Genomic DNA, 17,611 nt, shown 5'->3' with positions numbered 1-17,611 from the left:
GTAGAATGTCCTCTATGGTCTGTTCTGCTATATGTAGTCCATATCCCTGTAGAATGTCCTCTATGGTCTGTTCTGCTATATGTAGTCCATATCCCTGTAGAATGTCCTCTATGGTCTGTTCTGCTATATGTAGTCCATATCTCTGTAGAATGTCCTCTATGGTCTGTTCTGCTATATGTAGTCCATATCTCCCCTGTAGAATGTCCTCTATGGTCTGTTCTGCTATATGTAGTCCATATCTCTGTAGAATGTCCTCTATGGTCTGTTCTGCTACATGTAGTCCATATCTCCCCTGTAGAATGTCCTCTATGGTCTGTTCTGCTATATGTAGTCCATATCTCTGTAGAATGTCCTCTATGGTCTGTTCTGCTACATGTAGTCCATATCTCTGTAGAATGTCCTCTATGGTCTGTTCTGCTATATGTAGTCCATATCTCCCCTGTAGAATGTCCTCTATGGTCTGTTCTGCTATATGTAGTCCATATCTCTGTAGAATGTCCTCTATGGTCTGTTCTGCTATATGTAGTCCATATCTCCCCTGTAGAATGTCCTCTATGGTCTGTTCTGCTATATGTAGTCCATATCTCCCCTGTAGAATGTCCTCTATGGTCTGTTCTGCTATATGTAGTCCATATCTCCCCTGTAGAATGTCCTCTATGGTCTGTTCTGCTATATGTAGTCCATATCTCTGTAGAATGTCCTCTATGGTCTGTTCTGCTATATGTAGTCCATATCTCTGTAGAATGTCCTCTATGGTCTGTTCTGCTACATGTAGTCCATATCTCCCCTGTAGAATGTCCTCTATGGTCTGTTCTGCTATATGTAGTCCATATCTCCCCTGTAGAATGTCCTCTATGGTCTGTTCTGCTACATGTAGTCCATATCTCCCCTGTAGAATGTCCTCTATGGTCTGTTCTGCTATATGTAGTCCATATCTCTGTAGAATGTCCTCTATGGTCTGTTCTGCTATATGTAGTCCATATCTCCCCTGTAGAATGTCCTCTATGGTCTGTTCTGCTATATGTAGTCCATATCTCTGTAGAATGTCCTCTATGGTCTGTTCTGCTATATGTAGTCCATATCTCTGTAGAATGTCCTCTATGGTCTGTTCTGCTATATGTAGTCCATATCTCTGTAGAACGTCCTCTATGGTCTGTTCTGCTATATGTAGTCCATATCTCCCCTGTAGAACGTCCTCTATGGTCTGTTCTGCTATATGTAGTCCATATCTCTGTAGAATGTCCTCTATGGTCTGTTCTGCTATATGTAGTCCATATCTCCCCTGTAGAATGTCCTCTATGGTCTGTTCTGCTATATGTAGTCCATATCTCTGTAGAATGTCCTCTATGGTCTGTTCTGCTATATGTAGTCCATATCTCTGTAGAATGTCCTCTATGGTCTGTTCTGCTATATGTAGTCCATATCTCTGTAGAATGTCCTCTATGGTCTGTTCTGCTATATGTAGTCCATATCTCTGTAGAATGTCCTCTATGGTCTGTTCTGCTATATGTAGTCCATATCTCTGTAGAATGTCCTCTATGGTCTGTTCTGCTATATGTAGTCCATATCTCTGTAGAATGTCCTCTATGGTCTGTTCTGCTATATGTAGTCCATATCTCTGTAGAATGTCCTCTATGGTCTGTTCTGCTATATGTAGTCCATATCTCTGTAGAATGTCCTCTATGGTCTGTTCTGCTATATGTAGTCCATATCTCCCCTGTAGAACGTCCTCTATGGTCTGTTCTGCTATATGTAGTCCATATCTCCCCTGTAGAATGTCCTCTATGGTCTGTTCTGCTATATGTAGTCCATATCTCCCCTGTAGAATGTCCTCTATGGTCTGTTCTGCTATATGTAGTCCATATCTCTGTAGAATGTCCTCTATGGTCTGTTCTGCTATATGTAGTCCATATCTCCCTGTAGAACGTCCTCTATGGTCTGTTCTGCTATATGTAGTCCATATCTCCCTGTAGAATGTCCTCTATGGTCTGTTCTGCTATATGTAGTCCATATCTCCCCTGTAGAATGTCCTCTATGGTCTGTTCTGCTATATGTAGTCCATATCTCCCCTGTAGAATGTCCTCTATGGTCTGTTCTGCTATATGTAGTCCATATCTCCCTGTAGAATGTCCTCTATGGTCTGTTCTGCTATATGTAGTCCATATCTCTGTAGAATGTCCTCTATGGTCTGTTCTGCTATATGTAGTCCATATCTCCCCTGTAGAATGTCCTCTATGGTCTGTTCTGCTATATGTAGTCCATATCTCCCTGTAGAATGTCCTCTATGGTCTGTTCTGCTATATGTAGTCCATATCTCCTGTAGAATGTCCTCTATGGTCTGTTCTGCTATATGTAGTCCATATCTCCCCTGTAGAACGTCCTCTATGGTCTGTTCTGCTATATGTAGTCCATATCTCCCTGTAGAATGTCCTCTATGGTCTGTTCTGCTATATGTAGTCCATATCTCCCTGTAGAATGTCCTCTATGGTCTGTTCTGCTATATGTAGTCCATATCTCCTGTAGAACGTCCTCTATGGTCTGTTCTGCTATATGTAGTCCATATCTCCCCTGTAGAATGTCCTCTATGGTCTGTTCTGCTATATGTAGTCCATATCTCCCTGTAGAATGTCCTCTATGGTCTGTTCTGCTATATGTAGTCCATATCTCTGTAGAATGTCCTCTATGGTCTGTTCTGCTATATGTAGTCCATATCTCCCCTGTAGAACGTCCTCTATGGTCTGTTCTGCTATATGTAGTCCATATCTCCCCTGTAGAACGTCCTCTATGGTCTGTTCTGCTATATGTAGTCCATATCTCTGTAGAATGTCCTCTATGGTCTGTTCTGCTATATGTAGTCCATATCTCCCCTGTAGAATGTCCTCTATGGTCTGTTCTGCTATATGTAGTCCATATCTCCCCTGTAGAATGTCCTCTATGGTCTGTTCTGCTATATGTAGTCCATATCTCCCCTGTAGAATGTCCTCTATGGTCTGTTCTGCTATATGTAGTCCATATCTCCCCTGTAGAATGTCCTCTATGGTCTGTTCTGCTATATGTAGTCCATATCTCTGTAGAATGTCCTCTATGGTCTGTTCTGCTATATGTAGTCCATATCTCCTGTAGAATGTCCTCTATGGTCTGTTCTGCTATATGTAGTCCATATCTCCCTGTAGAATGTCCTCTATGGTCTGTTCTGCTATATGTAGTCCATATCTCTGTAGAATGTCCTCTATGGTCTGTTCTGCTATATGTAGTCCATATCTCTGTAGAATGTCCTCTATGGTCTGTTCTGCTATATGTAGTCCATATCTCCCCTGTAGAACGTCCTCTATGGTCTGTTCTGCTATATGTAGTCCATATCTCCCTGTAGAACGTCCTCTATGGTCTGTTCTGCTATATGTAGTCCATATCTCCTGTAGAATGTCCTCTATGGTCTGTTCTGCTATATGTAGTCCATATCTCTGTAGAATGTCCTCTATGGTCTGTTCTGCTATATGTAGTCCATATCTCCCTGTAGAATGTCCTCTATGGTCTGTTCTGCTATATGTAGTCCATATCTCCCCTGTAGAATGTCCTCTATGGTCTGTTCTGCTATATGTAGTCCATATCTCCCTGTAGAATGTCCTCTATGGTCTGTTCTGCTATATGTAGTCCATATCTCCCTGTAGAATGTCCTCTATGGTCTGTTCTGCTATATGTAGTCCATATCTCCCCTGTAGAATGTCCTCTATGGTCTGTTCTGCTATATGTAGTCCATATCTCCCCTGTAGAACGTCCTCTATGGTCTGTTCTGCTATATGTAGTCCATATCTCTGTAGAATGTCCTCTATGGTCTGTTCTGCTATATGTAGTCCATATCTCTGTAGAATGTCCTCTATGGTCTGTTCTGCTATATGTAGTCCATATCTCCCCTGTAGAATGTCCTCTATGGTCTGTTCTGCTATATGTAGTCCATATCTCCTGTAGAACGTCCTCTATGGTCTGTTCTGCTATATGTAGTCCATATCTCTGTAGAACGTCCTCTATGGTCTGTTCTGCTATATGTAGTCCATATCTCTGTAGAATGTCCTCTATGGTCTGTTCTGCTATATGTAGTCCATATCTCTGTAGAACGTCCTCTATGGTCTGTTCTGCTATATGTAGTCCATATCTCTGTAGAACGTCCTCTATGGTCTGTTCTGCTATATGTAGTCCATATCTCTGTAGAACGTCCTCTATGGTCTGTTCTGCTATATGTAGTCCATATCTCCCCTGTAGAATGTCCTCTATGGTCTGTTCTGCTATATGTAGTCCATATCTCTGTAGAACGTCCTCTATGGTCTGTTCTGCTATATGTAGTCCATATCTCTGTAGAATGTCCTCTATGGTCTGTTCTGCTATATGTAGTCCATATCTCCCCTGTAGAATGTCCTCTATGGTCTGTTCTGCTATATGTAGTCCATATCTCTGTAGAATGTCCTCTATGGTCTGTTCTGCTATATGTAGTCCATATCTCCTGTAGAACGTCCTCTATGGTCTGTTCTGCTATATGTAGTCCATATCTCCCCTGTAGAACGTCCTCTATGGTCTGTTCTGCTATATGTAGTCCATATCTCTGTAGAACGTCCTCTATGGTCTGTTCTGCTATATGTAGTCCATATCTCTGTAGAATGTCCTCTATGGTCTGTTCTGCTATATGTAGTCCATATCTCTGTAGAACGTCCTCTATGGTCTGTTCTGCTATATGTAGTCCATATCTCTGTAGAACGTCCTCTATGGTCTGTTCTGCTATATGTAGTCCATATCTCTGTAGAACGTCCTCTATGGTCTGTTCTGCTATATGTAGTCCATATCTCCCCTGTAGAATGTCCTCTATGGTCTGTTCTGCTATATGTAGTCCATATCTCCTGTAGAATGTCCTCTATGGTCTGTTCTGCTATATGTAGTCCATATCTCCCCTGTAGAATGTCCTCTATGGTCTGTTCTGCTATATGTAGTCCATATCTCCCCTGTAGAATGTCCTCTATGGTCTGTTCTGCTATATGTAGTCCATATCTCCCCTGTAGAATGTCCTCTATGGTCTGTTCTGCTATATCTAGTCCATATCTCCCCTGTAGAACGTCCTCTATGGTCTGTTCTGCTATATGTAGTCCATATCTCCCCTGTAGAACGTCCTCTATGGTCTGTTCTGCTATATGTAGTCCATATCTCCCCTGTAGAATGTCCTCTATGGTCTGTTCTGCTATATGTAGTCCATATCTCTGTAGAATGTCCTCTATGGTCTGTTCTGCTATATGTAGTCCATATCTCCTGTAGAATGTCCTCTATGGTCTGTTCTGCTATATGTAGTCCATATCTCTGTAGAATGTCCTCTATGGTCTGTTCTGCTATATGTAGTCCATATCTCTGTAGAATGTCCTCTATGGTCTGTTCTGCTATATGTAGTCCATATCTCTGTAGAATGTCCTCTATGGTCTGTTCTGCTATATGTAGTCCATATCTCCCCTGTAGAATGTCCTCTATGGTCTGTTCTGCTATATGTAGTCCATATCTCTGTAGAATGTCCTCTATGGTCTGTTCTGCTATATGTAGTCCATATCTCTGTAGAACGTCCTCTATGGTCTGTTCTGCTATATGTAGTCCATATCTCTGTAGAACGTCCTCTATGGTCTGTTCTGCTATATGTAGTCCATATCTCCCCTGTAGAACGTCCTCTATGGTCTGTTCTGCTATATGTAGTCCATATCTCTGTAGAATGTCCTCTATGGTCTGTTCTGCTATATGTAGTCCATATCTCCCCTGTAGAACGTCCTCTATGGTCTGTTCTGCTATATGTAGTCCATATCTACAGGGCCTTCAGAAAGTATTCATACCCTGGACTTATTCCACATTGTATTGTGTTACAGCTTGAATTCAAAATGGATTCATTCTACACACAAATACCCTGTAATGACGAAGTGAAAACATGTTTTTAGACATTTTAGCAAATTGTTTGAAAATTAATTACAGAATTATCTAGTTTACATCAGTATCTCACACCCCTGAGTCAATTCATGTTAGAATCACCTTTTGGTAGCGATTTACAGCAGTGAGTCTTTCTGGGTAATTCTCCCGATTGGCACATATGTTTTTTTCTGTTGCTCATTAGATAAACTGACCTATTCCTCGTAGGGGCTGGGCGATATGACGATATTTATATCGGCGTGACGATTGGTAAAAACGTTGATCGTTTCATATTCTGCTCTGTCATTTTTATTTCGTTGTGTCGCAAATCACACTCTTTACGACAATATTTTTCCGTTCCATTGGACGTGCCGTGTGGAAGGAAATTTGCAACACAAACAAACATGGAGGAGAGCGAAGGTGACACAGAGCTCATACCTAACATACGGGGCTATGTACATTTCAGCTTTGCATTTTTATTAATTTGTAAAATTATTCTAAAAACATATTGTGTTTAAGGTCAGTGACACAATTTCAATTGAATCATTTTGGCGCCGCTCCAGAATCTCCCATAAGTGTTCAGTTGAGATCTGGTGACTGAGACGGCCATGGAATATGGTTTACATGGGTTTTCATGCTCATCAAACCATTCGGTGAACCTTCCTGTCTTGTGGATGGGAGGGGGCATTGGCATCCTATGGGGCCTTACCCACGGTACCCAAAATAACATACATGACCCTAAGCATGATGGGATGTTAATTGCTTAATGAACTCATGAATCACACCTGTGTGGAAGCACATGCTTTCAATATACTTTGTATCCTTCATTTACATTTTACATTTACATTTTAGTCATTTAGCAGACGCTCTTATCCAGAGCGACTTACAGTAGTGAATGCATACATTTCATTTCATTTCATGCATTTTTTTGTACTGGCCCCCCGTGGGAATCGAACCCACAACACTGGCGTTGCACACACCATGCTCTACCAACTGAGCCAAGAGTTTCCGTTTTATTTTGGGCAGTTACCTGAGTGTTCTGCTCTACTCTCTCCTCTCCCTGGCTGTAGGTATCTGATGTACACTCTGGACCAGTACGTAGAGAGTGATTATACGGTAGTGTACTTCCACCATGGTCTCCGCAGCAACAACAAGCCCTCACTACACTGGCTACGAAACGCATACAGAGAATTTGACAGGAAGTAAGTCACCCTGATCTCTCTAACCTACGACTTTTCAAGCCCTCTCAAACAAAATATAACTCGATATGAGCCAGTTTTTCCAGAATTATGTTTACTGTGTGTGTGTGTGTGTGTGTGTGTGTGTGTGTGTGTGTGTGTGTGTGTGTGTGTGTGTGTGTGTGTGTGTGTGTGTGTGTGTGTGTGTGTGTGTGTGTGTGTGTGTGTGTGTGTGTGTGTGTGTCCAATGTATTTCCTGACAGGTACAAGAAGAACCTGAAAGCCCTCTATGTCGTCCATCCTACTAACTTTATCAGAATCATCTGGAATATATTCCAACCACTCATCAGGTATGGTGCCCAGTCATCATTCTACAGTAAAGCTCTAGAATACAGTATATTCCAACCACTCATCAGGTATGGTGCCCAGTCATCATTCTACAGTAAAGATCTAGAATACAGTATATTCCCACCACTCATCAGGTATGGTGCCCAGTCATCATTCTACAGTAAAGCTCTAGAATACAGTATATTCCAACCACTCATCAGGTATGGTGCCCAGTCATCATTCTACAGTAAAGATCTAGAATACAGTATATTCCCACCACTCATCAGGTATGGTGCCCAGTCATCATTCTACAGTAAAGCTCTAGAATACAGTATATTCCCACCACTCATCAGGTATGGTGCCCAGTCATCATTCTACAGGAAAGCTCTAGAATACAGTATATTCCAACCACTCATCAGGTATGGTGCCCAGTCATCATTCTACAGTAAAGCTCTAGAATACAGTATATTCCCACCACTCATCAGGTATGGTGCCCAGTCATCATTCTACAGTAAAGCTCTAGAATACAGTATATTCCCACCACTCATCAGGTATGGTGCCCAGTCATCATTCTACAGTAAAGATCTAGAATACAGTATATTCCAACCACTCATCAGGTATGGTGCCCAGTCATCATTCTACAGTAAAGCTCTAGAATACAGTATATTCCAACCACTCATCAGGTATGGTGCCCAGTCATCATTCTACAGTAAATATCTAGAATACAGTATATTCCCACCACTCATCAGGTATGGTGCCCAGTCATCATTCTACAGTAAAGCTCTAGAATACAGTATATTCCAACCACTCATCAGGTATGGTGCCCAGTCATCATTCTACAGTAAAGCTCTAGAATACAGTATATTCCAACCACTCATCAGGTATGGTGCCCAGTCATCATTCTACAGTAAAGATCTAGAATACAGTATATTCCAACCACTCATCAGGTATGGTGCCCAGTCATCATTCTACAGTAAAGCTCTAGAATACAGTATATTCCAACCACTCATCAGGTATGGTGCCCAGTCATCATTCTACAGTAAAGATCTAGAATACAGTATATTCCCACCACTCATCAGGTATGGTGCCCAGTCATCATTCTACAGTAAAGCTCTAGAATACAGTATATTCCAACCACTCATCAGGTATGGTGCCCAGTCATCATTCTACAGTAAAGCTCTAGAATACAGTATATTCCCACCACTCATCAGGTATGGTGCCCAGTCATCATTCTACAGTAAAGCTCTAGAATACAGTATATTCCAACCACTCATCAGGTATGGTGCCCAGTCATCATTCTACAGTAAAGCTCTAGAATACAGTATATTCCCACCACTCATCAGGTATGGTGCCCAGTCATCATTCTACAGTAAAGCTCTAGAATACAGTATATTCCCACCACTCATCAGGTATGGTGCCCAGTCATCATTCTACAGTAAAGATCTAGAATACAGTATATTCCCACCACTCATCAGGTATGGTGCCCAGTCATCATTCTACAGTAAAGCTCTAGAATACAGTATATTCCCACCACTCATCAGGTATGGTGCCCAGTCATCATTCTACAGTAAAGCTCTAGAATACAGTATATTCCAACCACTCATCAGGTATGGTGCCCAGTCATCATTCTACAGTAAAGATCTAGAATACAGTATATTCCCACCACTCATCAGGTATGGTGCCCAGTCATCATTCTACAGTAAAGATCTAGAATACAGTATATTCCAACCACTCATCAGGTACGGTGCCCAGTCATCATTCTACAGTAAAGCTCTAGAATACAGTATATTCCAACCACTCATCAGGTACGGTGCCCAGTCATCATTCTACAGTAAAGCTCTAGAATACAGTATATTCCAACCACTCATCAGGTATGGTGCCCAGTCATCATTCTACAGTAAAGATCTAGAATACAGTATATTCCCACCACTCATCAGGTATGGTGCCCAGTCATCATTCTACAGTAAAGCTCTAGAATACAGTATATTCCAACCACTCATCAGGTATGGTGCCCAGTCATCATTCTACAGTAAAGCTCTAGAATACAGTATATTCCAACCACTCATCAGGTATGGTGCCCAGTCATCATTCTACAGTAAAGCTCTAGAATACAGTATATTCCCACCACTCATCAGGTATGGTGCCCAGTCATCATTCTACAGTAAAGATCTAGAATACAGTATATTCCCACCACTCATCAGGTATGGTGCCCAGTCATCATTCTACAGTAAAGCTCTAGAATACAGTATATTCCCACCACTCATCAGGTATGGTGCCCAGTCATCATTCTACAGTAAAGATCTAGAATACAGTATATTCCAACCACTCATCAGGTATGGTGCCCAGTCATCATTCTACAGTAAAGATCTAGAATACAGTATATTCCAACCACTCATCAGGTATGGTGCCCAGTCATCATTCTACAGTAAAGATCTAGAATACAGTATATTCCAACCACTCATCAGGTATGGTGCCCAGTCATCATTCTACAGTAAAGCTCTAGAATACAGTATATTCCAACCACTCATCAGGTATGGTGCCCAGTCATCATTCTGCAGTAAAGCTCTAGAATACAGTATATTCCAACCACTCATCAGGTATGGTGCCCAGTCATCATTCTACAGTAAAGATCTAGAATACAGTATATTCCCACCACTCATCAGGTATGGTGCCCAGTAATCATTCTACAGTAAAGCTCTAGAATACAGTATATTCCCACCACTCATCAGGTATGGTGCCCAGTAATCATTCTACAGTAAAGCTCTAGAATACAGTATATTCCCACCACTCATCAGGTATGGTGCCCAGTCATCATTCTACAGTAAAGCTCTAGAATACAGTATATTCCAACCACTCATCAGGTATGGTGCCCAGTCATCATTCTACAGTAAAGCTCTAGAATACAGTATATTCCAACCACTCATCAGGTATGGTGCCCAGTCATCATTCTACAGTAAAGATCTAGAATACAGTATATTCCAACCACTCATCAGGTATGGTGCCCAGTCATCATTCTACAGTAAATATCTAGAATACAGTATATTCCCACCACTCATCAGGTATGGTGCCCAGTCATCATTCTACAGTAAATATCTAGAATACAGTATATTCCCACCACTCATCAGGTATGGTGCCCAGTCATCATTCTACAGTAAAGCTCTAGAATACAGTATATTCCAACCACTCATCAGGTATGGTGCCCAGTCATCATTCTACAGTAAAGCTCTAGAATACAGTATATTCCAACCACTCATCAGGTATGGTGCCCAGTCATCATTCTACAGTAAAGCTCTAGAATACAGTATATTCCAACCACTCATCAGGTATGGTGCCCAGTCATCATTCTACAGTAAAGCTCTAGAATACAGTATATTCCCACCACTCATCAGGTATGGTGCCCAGTCATCATTCTACAGTAAAGATCTAGAATACAGTATATTCCAACCACTCATCAGGTATGGTGCCCAGTCATCATTCTACAGTAAAGCTCTAGAATACAGTATATTCCAACCACTCATCAGGTATGGTGCCCAGTCATCATTCTACAGTAAATATCTAGAATACAGTATATTCCAACCACTCATCAGGTATGGTGCCCAGTCATCATTCTACAGTAAAGATCTAGAATACAGTATATTCCCACCACTCATCAGGTATGGTGCCCAGTCATCATTCTACAGTAAAGATCTAGAATACAGTATATTCCCACCACTCATCAGGTATGGTGCCCAGTCATCATTCTACAGTAAAGATCTAGAATACAGTATATTCCAACCACTCATCAGGTATGGTGCCCAGTCATCATTCTACAGTAAAGCTCTAGAATACAGTATATTCCAACCACTCATCAGGTATGGTGCCCAGTCATCATTCTACAGTAAAGATCTAGAATACAGTATATTCCAACCACTCATCAGGTATGGTGCCCAGTCATCATTCTACAGTAAAGCTCTAGAATACAGTATATTCCAACCACTCATCAGGTATGGTGCCCAGTCAACATTCTACAGTAAAGCTCTAGAATACAGTATATTCCAACCACTCATCAGGTATGGTGCCCAGTCATCATTCTACAGTAAAGATCTGGAATACAGTATATTCCAACCACTCATCAGGTATGGTGCCCAGTCATCATTCTACAGTAAAGCTCTAGAATACAGTATATTCCCACCACTCATCAGGTATGGTGACCAGTCATCATTCTACAGTAACGATCTAGAATACAGTATATTCCCACCACTCATCAGGTATGGTGCCCAGTCATCATTCTACAGTAAAGCTCTAGAATACAGTATATTCCCACCACTCATCAGGTATGGTGCCCAGTCATCATTCTACAGTAAAGATCTAGAATACAGTATATTCCAACCACTCATCAGGTATGGTGCCCAGTCATCATTCTACAGTAAAGCTCTAGAATACAGTATATTCCAACCACTCATCAGGTATGGTGCCCAGTCATCATTCTACAGTAAAGCTCTAGAATACAGTATATTCCAACCACTCATCAGGTATGGTGCCCAGTCATCATTCTACAGTAAAGCTCTAGAATACAGTATATTCCCACCACTCATCAGGTATGGTGACCAGTCATCATTCTACAGTAAAGCTCTAGAATACAGTATATTCCAACCACTCATCAGGTATGGTGCCCAGTCATCATTCTACAGTAAAGATCTAGAATACAGTATATTCCAACCACTCATCAGGTATGGTGCCCAGTCATCATTCTACAGTAATGATCTAGAATACAGTATATTCCAACCACTCATCAGGTATGGTGCCCAGTCATCATTCTACAGTAAAGCTCTAGAATACAGTATATTCCAACCACTCATCAGGTATGGTGCCCAGTCATCATTCTACAGTAAAGCTCTAGAATACAGTATATTCCAACCACTCATCAGGTATGGTGCCCAGTCATCATTCTACAGTAAAGATCTAGAATACAGTATATTCCAACCACTCATCAGGTATGGTGACCAGTCATCATTCTACAGTAAAGCTCTAGAATACAGTATATTCCCACCACTCATCAGGTATGGTGCCCAGTCATCATTCTACAGTAAAGATCTAGAATACAGTATATTCCAACCACTCATCAGGTATGGTGCCCAGTCATCATTCTACAGTAAAGATCTAGAATACAGTATATTCCCACCACTCATCAGGTATGGTGCCCAGTCATCATTCTACAGTAAAGATCTAGAATACAGTATATTCCCACCACTCATCAGGTATGGTGCCCAGTCATCATTCTACAGTAAACATCTAGAATACAGTATATTCCCACCACTCATCAGGTATGGTGCCCAGTCATCATTCTACAGTAAAGCTCTAGAATACAGTATATTCCCACCACTCATCAGGTATGGTGCCCAGTCATCATTCTACAGTAAAGCTCTAGAATACAGTATATTCCCACCACTCATCAGGTATGGTGCCCAGTCATCATTCTACAGTAATGATCTAGAATACAGTATATTCCAACCACTCATCAGGTATGGTGCCCAGTCATCATTCTACAGTAAAGATCTAGAATACAGTATATTCCAACCACTCATCAGGTATGGTGCCCAGTCATCATTCTACAGTAAAGATCTAGAATACAGTATATTCCAACCACTCATCAGGTATGGTGCCCAGTCATCATTCTACAGTAAAGCTCTAGAATACAGTATATTCCCACCACTCATCAGGTATGGTGCCCAGTCATCATTCTACAGTAAATATCTAGAATACAGTATATTCCAACCACTCATCAGGTATGGTGCCCAGTCATCATTCTACAGTAAAGATCTAGAATACAGTATATTCCCACCACTCATCAGGTATGGTGCCCAGTCATCATTCTACAGTAAAGATCTAGAATACAGTATATTCCCACCACTCATCAGGTATGGTGCCCAGTCATCATTCTACAGTAAAGATCTAGAATACAGTATATTCCAACCACTCATCAGGTATGGTGCCCAGTCATCATTCTACAGTAAAGCTCTAGAATACAGTATATTCCAACCACTCATCAGGTATGGTGCCCAGTCATCATTCTACAGTAAAGATCTAGAATACAGTATATTCCAACCACTCATCAGGTATGGTGCCCAGTCATCATTCTACAGTAAAGCTCTAGAATACAGTATATTCCAACCACTCATCAGGTATGGTGCCCAGTCATCATTCTACAGTAAAGATCTAGAATACAGTATATTCCAACCACTCATCAGGTATGGTGCCCAGTCATCATTCTACAGTAAAGCTCTAGAATACAGTATATTCCAACCACTCATCAGGTATGGTGCCCAGTCATCATTCTACAGTAAAGCTCTAGAATACAGTATATTCCAACCACTCATCAGGTATGGTGCCCAGTCATCATTCTACAGTAAAACTCTAGAATACAGTATATTCCAACCACTCATCAGGTATGGTGCCCAGTCATCATTCTACAGTAAAGATCTAGAATACAGTATATTCCAACCACTCATCAGGTATGGTGCCCAGTCATCATTCTACAGTAAAGCTCTAGAATACAGTATATTCCAACCACTCATCAGGTATGGTGACCAGTCATCATTCTACAGTAAAGCTCTAGAATACAGTATATTCCCACCACTCATCAGGTATGGTGCCCAGTCATCATTCTACAGTAAAGATCTAGAATACAGTATATTCCCACCACTCATCAGGTATGGTGCCCAGTCATCATTCTACAGGAAAGCTCTAGAATACAGTATATTCCAACCACTCATCAGGTATGGTGCCCAGTCATCATTCTACAGTAAAGCTCTAGAATACAGTATATTCCCACCACTCATCAGGTATGGTGCCCAGTCATCATTCTACAGTAAAGCTCTAGAATACAGTATATTCCAACCACTCATCAGGTATGGTGCCCAGTCATCATTCTACAGTAAAGTTCTAGAATACAGTATATTCCAACCACTCATCAGGTATGGTGCCCAGTCATCATTCTACAGTAAAGTTGCCGTTCAGGCCTGTACTGTACATCTCTAAGTCTCGTCTCCACAACAGTATTCATGGCTATGAAAGACGTTTGTCATATTGACTGACCTTTCCAACATTCTGTTCTTCCTGTTTTTTTTAGTCACAAGTTTGGTAAGAAGCTGACCTATGTGAACTACCTGGCTGAGCTCAGAGATCACCTGAGCTGGGATCAGCTCATCATCCCACCTGATGTCCTCAGGTAGGTTACACCTCTATACCACTACCTTAACCCTAACTACCTGACCTTAACCCTAACTACCTGGCTGAGCTCAGAGATCACCTGAGCTGGGATCAGCTCATCATCCCACCTGATGTCCTCAGGTAGGTTACACCTCTATACCACTACCTTAACCCTAACTACCTGACCTTAACCCTAACTACCTGGCTGAGCTCAGAGATACCTGTCGTAGCTCATCATCCCACCTGATGTCCTCAGGTAGGTTACATCTCTATACCACTACCTTAACCCCTGACCCCTGATCTTAACCCTAACTACCTGACCTTCACCCTAACTACCTGACCTTCACCCTAACTACCTGACCTTCACCCGAACTACCTGACCTTCACCCTAACTACCTGACCTTCACCCTAACTACCTGATCTTCACCCTAACTACCTGACCTTCACCCTAACTACCTGACCTTCACCCTAACTACCTGACCTTACCCCTGACCTTAGCCCTAACTACCTGGCCTTAACCCTAACTACCTGACCTTAACCCTGACCTTAACCCTGACCCCTGACCTTAACCCTAACTACCTGACCTTAACCCTAACTACCTGACCTTACCCCTGACCCCTGACCTTAACCCTAACTACCTGACCTTAACCCTAACTACCTGGCCTTAACCCTAACTACCTGACCTTAACCCTGACCCCTGACCTTAACCCTAACTACCTGACCTTCACCCTAACTACCTGACCTTACCCCTGACCCCTGACCTTATCCCTAACTACCTGACCTTAACCCTAACTACCTGGCCTTAACCCTAACTACCTGACCTTAACCCTGACCCATGACCTTAACCCTAACTACCTGACCTTAACCCTAACTACCTGGCTGAGCTCAGAGATCACCTGAGCTGGGATCAGCTCATCATCCCACCTGATGTCCTCAGGTAGGTTACACCTCTATACCACTACCTTAACCCCTGACCCCTGACCTTAACCCCTGACCCCTGACCTTAACCCTAACTACCTGACCTTAACCCTAACTACCTGACCTTAACCCTAACTACCTGACCTTAACCCTAACTACCTGACCTTCACCCTAACTCCCTGACCTTCACCCAAACTCCCTGACCTTCACCCGAACTCCCTGACCTTAACCCTAACTACCTGACCTTCACCCTAACTACCTGACCTTCACCCTAACTACCTGACCTTCACCCTAACTACCTGACCTTCGCCCTAACAACCTGACCTTCTCCCTGACCTTCTCCCTGACCTTCACCCTAACTCCCTGACCTTCACCCTAACTCCCTGACCTTCACCCTAACTCCCTGACCTTCACCCTAACTCCCTGACCTTAACCCTAACTACCTGGCCTTAACCCTAACTACCTGGCCTTAACCCTAACTAACTACCTGACCTCCCTAACTACCTGGCCTTAACCCTAACTACCTGGCCTTAACCCTAACTACCTGACCTTAACCCCTGACCTTAACCCTGTAGGTACTGTACTGTATTCATGTATCCAACCAGCCACGGAGGTACTGTACTGTATTCATGTAACATACAGTTGAAGTCGGAAGTTTACATACACCTTAGCCAAATACATTTAAACTCAGTTTTTCACAATTCCTGACATTTAATCCTAGTAAAAATTCCCTGTCTTAGGTCAGTTAGGATCACCACTTTATTTTAAGAATGTGAAACGTCAGAATAATAGTAGAGAGAATGATTTATTTCAGCTTTTATTTCTTTCATCACATTCCCAGTGGGTCAGACGTTTACATACACTCAATTAATATTTGGTAGCATTGCCTTTAAATTGTTTAACTTGGGTCAAATGTTTTGGGTAGCCTTCCACAGGCTTCCCACAAAACGTTGGGTGAATTTTGGCCCATTCCTCTTGACAGAGCTGGCGTAACTGAGTCAGGTTTGTAGGCCTCCTTGCTCGCACATGCTTTTTCAGTTCTGCCCACAAATTTTCCACAGGTTTGAGGTCAGGGCTTTGTGATGGCCACTCCAATACCTTGACTTTGTTGTCCGTAAGGCATTTTGCCATAACTTTGGAAGTATGCTTGCGGTTATTGTCCATTTGGAAGACGCATTTGCGACCAAGCTTTAACTTCCTGACTGATGTCTTGAGATGTTGCTTCAATATATCCACATACTTTTCCTTCCTCATGATGCCATCTATTTTGTGAAGTGCACCAGTCCCTCCTGCAGCAAAGCACCCCCACAACATGATGCTGCAACCCCCGTGCTTCACGGTTGGGATGGTGTTCTTTGGCTTGCAAGCCTCCCCCTTTTTCCTCCAAACATAACGATGGTCATTATGGCTAAACAGTTCTATTTTTGTTTCATCAGACCAGAGGACATTTCTCCAAAAAGTATGATCTTTGTCCCTATGTGCAGTTGCAAACCGTAGTCTGGCTTTTTTATGGTGGTTTTGGAGCAGTGGCTTCTTTCTTGCTGAGCGGCCTTTCAGGTAATGTCGATATAGGACTCGTTTTACTGTGGATATAGATACTTTTGTACCTGTTTCCTCCAGCATCTTCACAAGGTCCTTTGCTGTTGTTCTGGGATTGATTTGCACTTTTCCCACCAAAGTACATTCATCTCTAGGAGACAGAATGTGTCTCCTTCCTGAGCGGTATGACGGCTGCGTGGTCCCATGGTGTTTATACTTGCGTACTACTGTTTGTACAGATGAACATGGTACCTTCAGGCGTTTGGAAATTGCTCCCAAGGATGAACCAGACTTGTGGAGGTCAAATCTTTTTTCTTCCTGAGATCTTGGCTGATTTCTTTTGATTTTCCCATGATGTCAAGCAAAGAGGCACTGCGTTTGAAGGTTGACCTTGAAATACATCCACAGGTACACCTGCAATTGACTCAAATTATGTCAATTAGCCTATCAGAAGCTTCTAAAGCCATGACATCATTTTCTGGAATTTTCCAAGCTGTTTAAAGGCACAGTCAACTTAGTGTATGTAAACTTCTGCCCCA

The 17,611-nt window shown here is 42.2% G+C and overlaps 1 pseudogene; it reads left to right on the top strand.

Moving 5' to 3' along the window:
- LOC123728297 (rho GTPase-activating protein 8-like) overlaps window positions 1-17,611 on the top strand; it is a 124,181-nt pseudogene that overhangs the window by 90,098 nt on the left and 16,472 nt on the right.

This window comes from Salmo salar, chromosome ssa17 (assembly GCF_905237065.1).
Source record: "Salmo salar chromosome ssa17, Ssal_v3.1, whole genome shotgun sequence".
NCBI lineage: Eukaryota > Metazoa > Chordata > Actinopteri > Salmoniformes > Salmonidae > Salmo > Salmo salar.
This window is presented reverse-complemented; position numbering and strand designations above follow the sequence as displayed.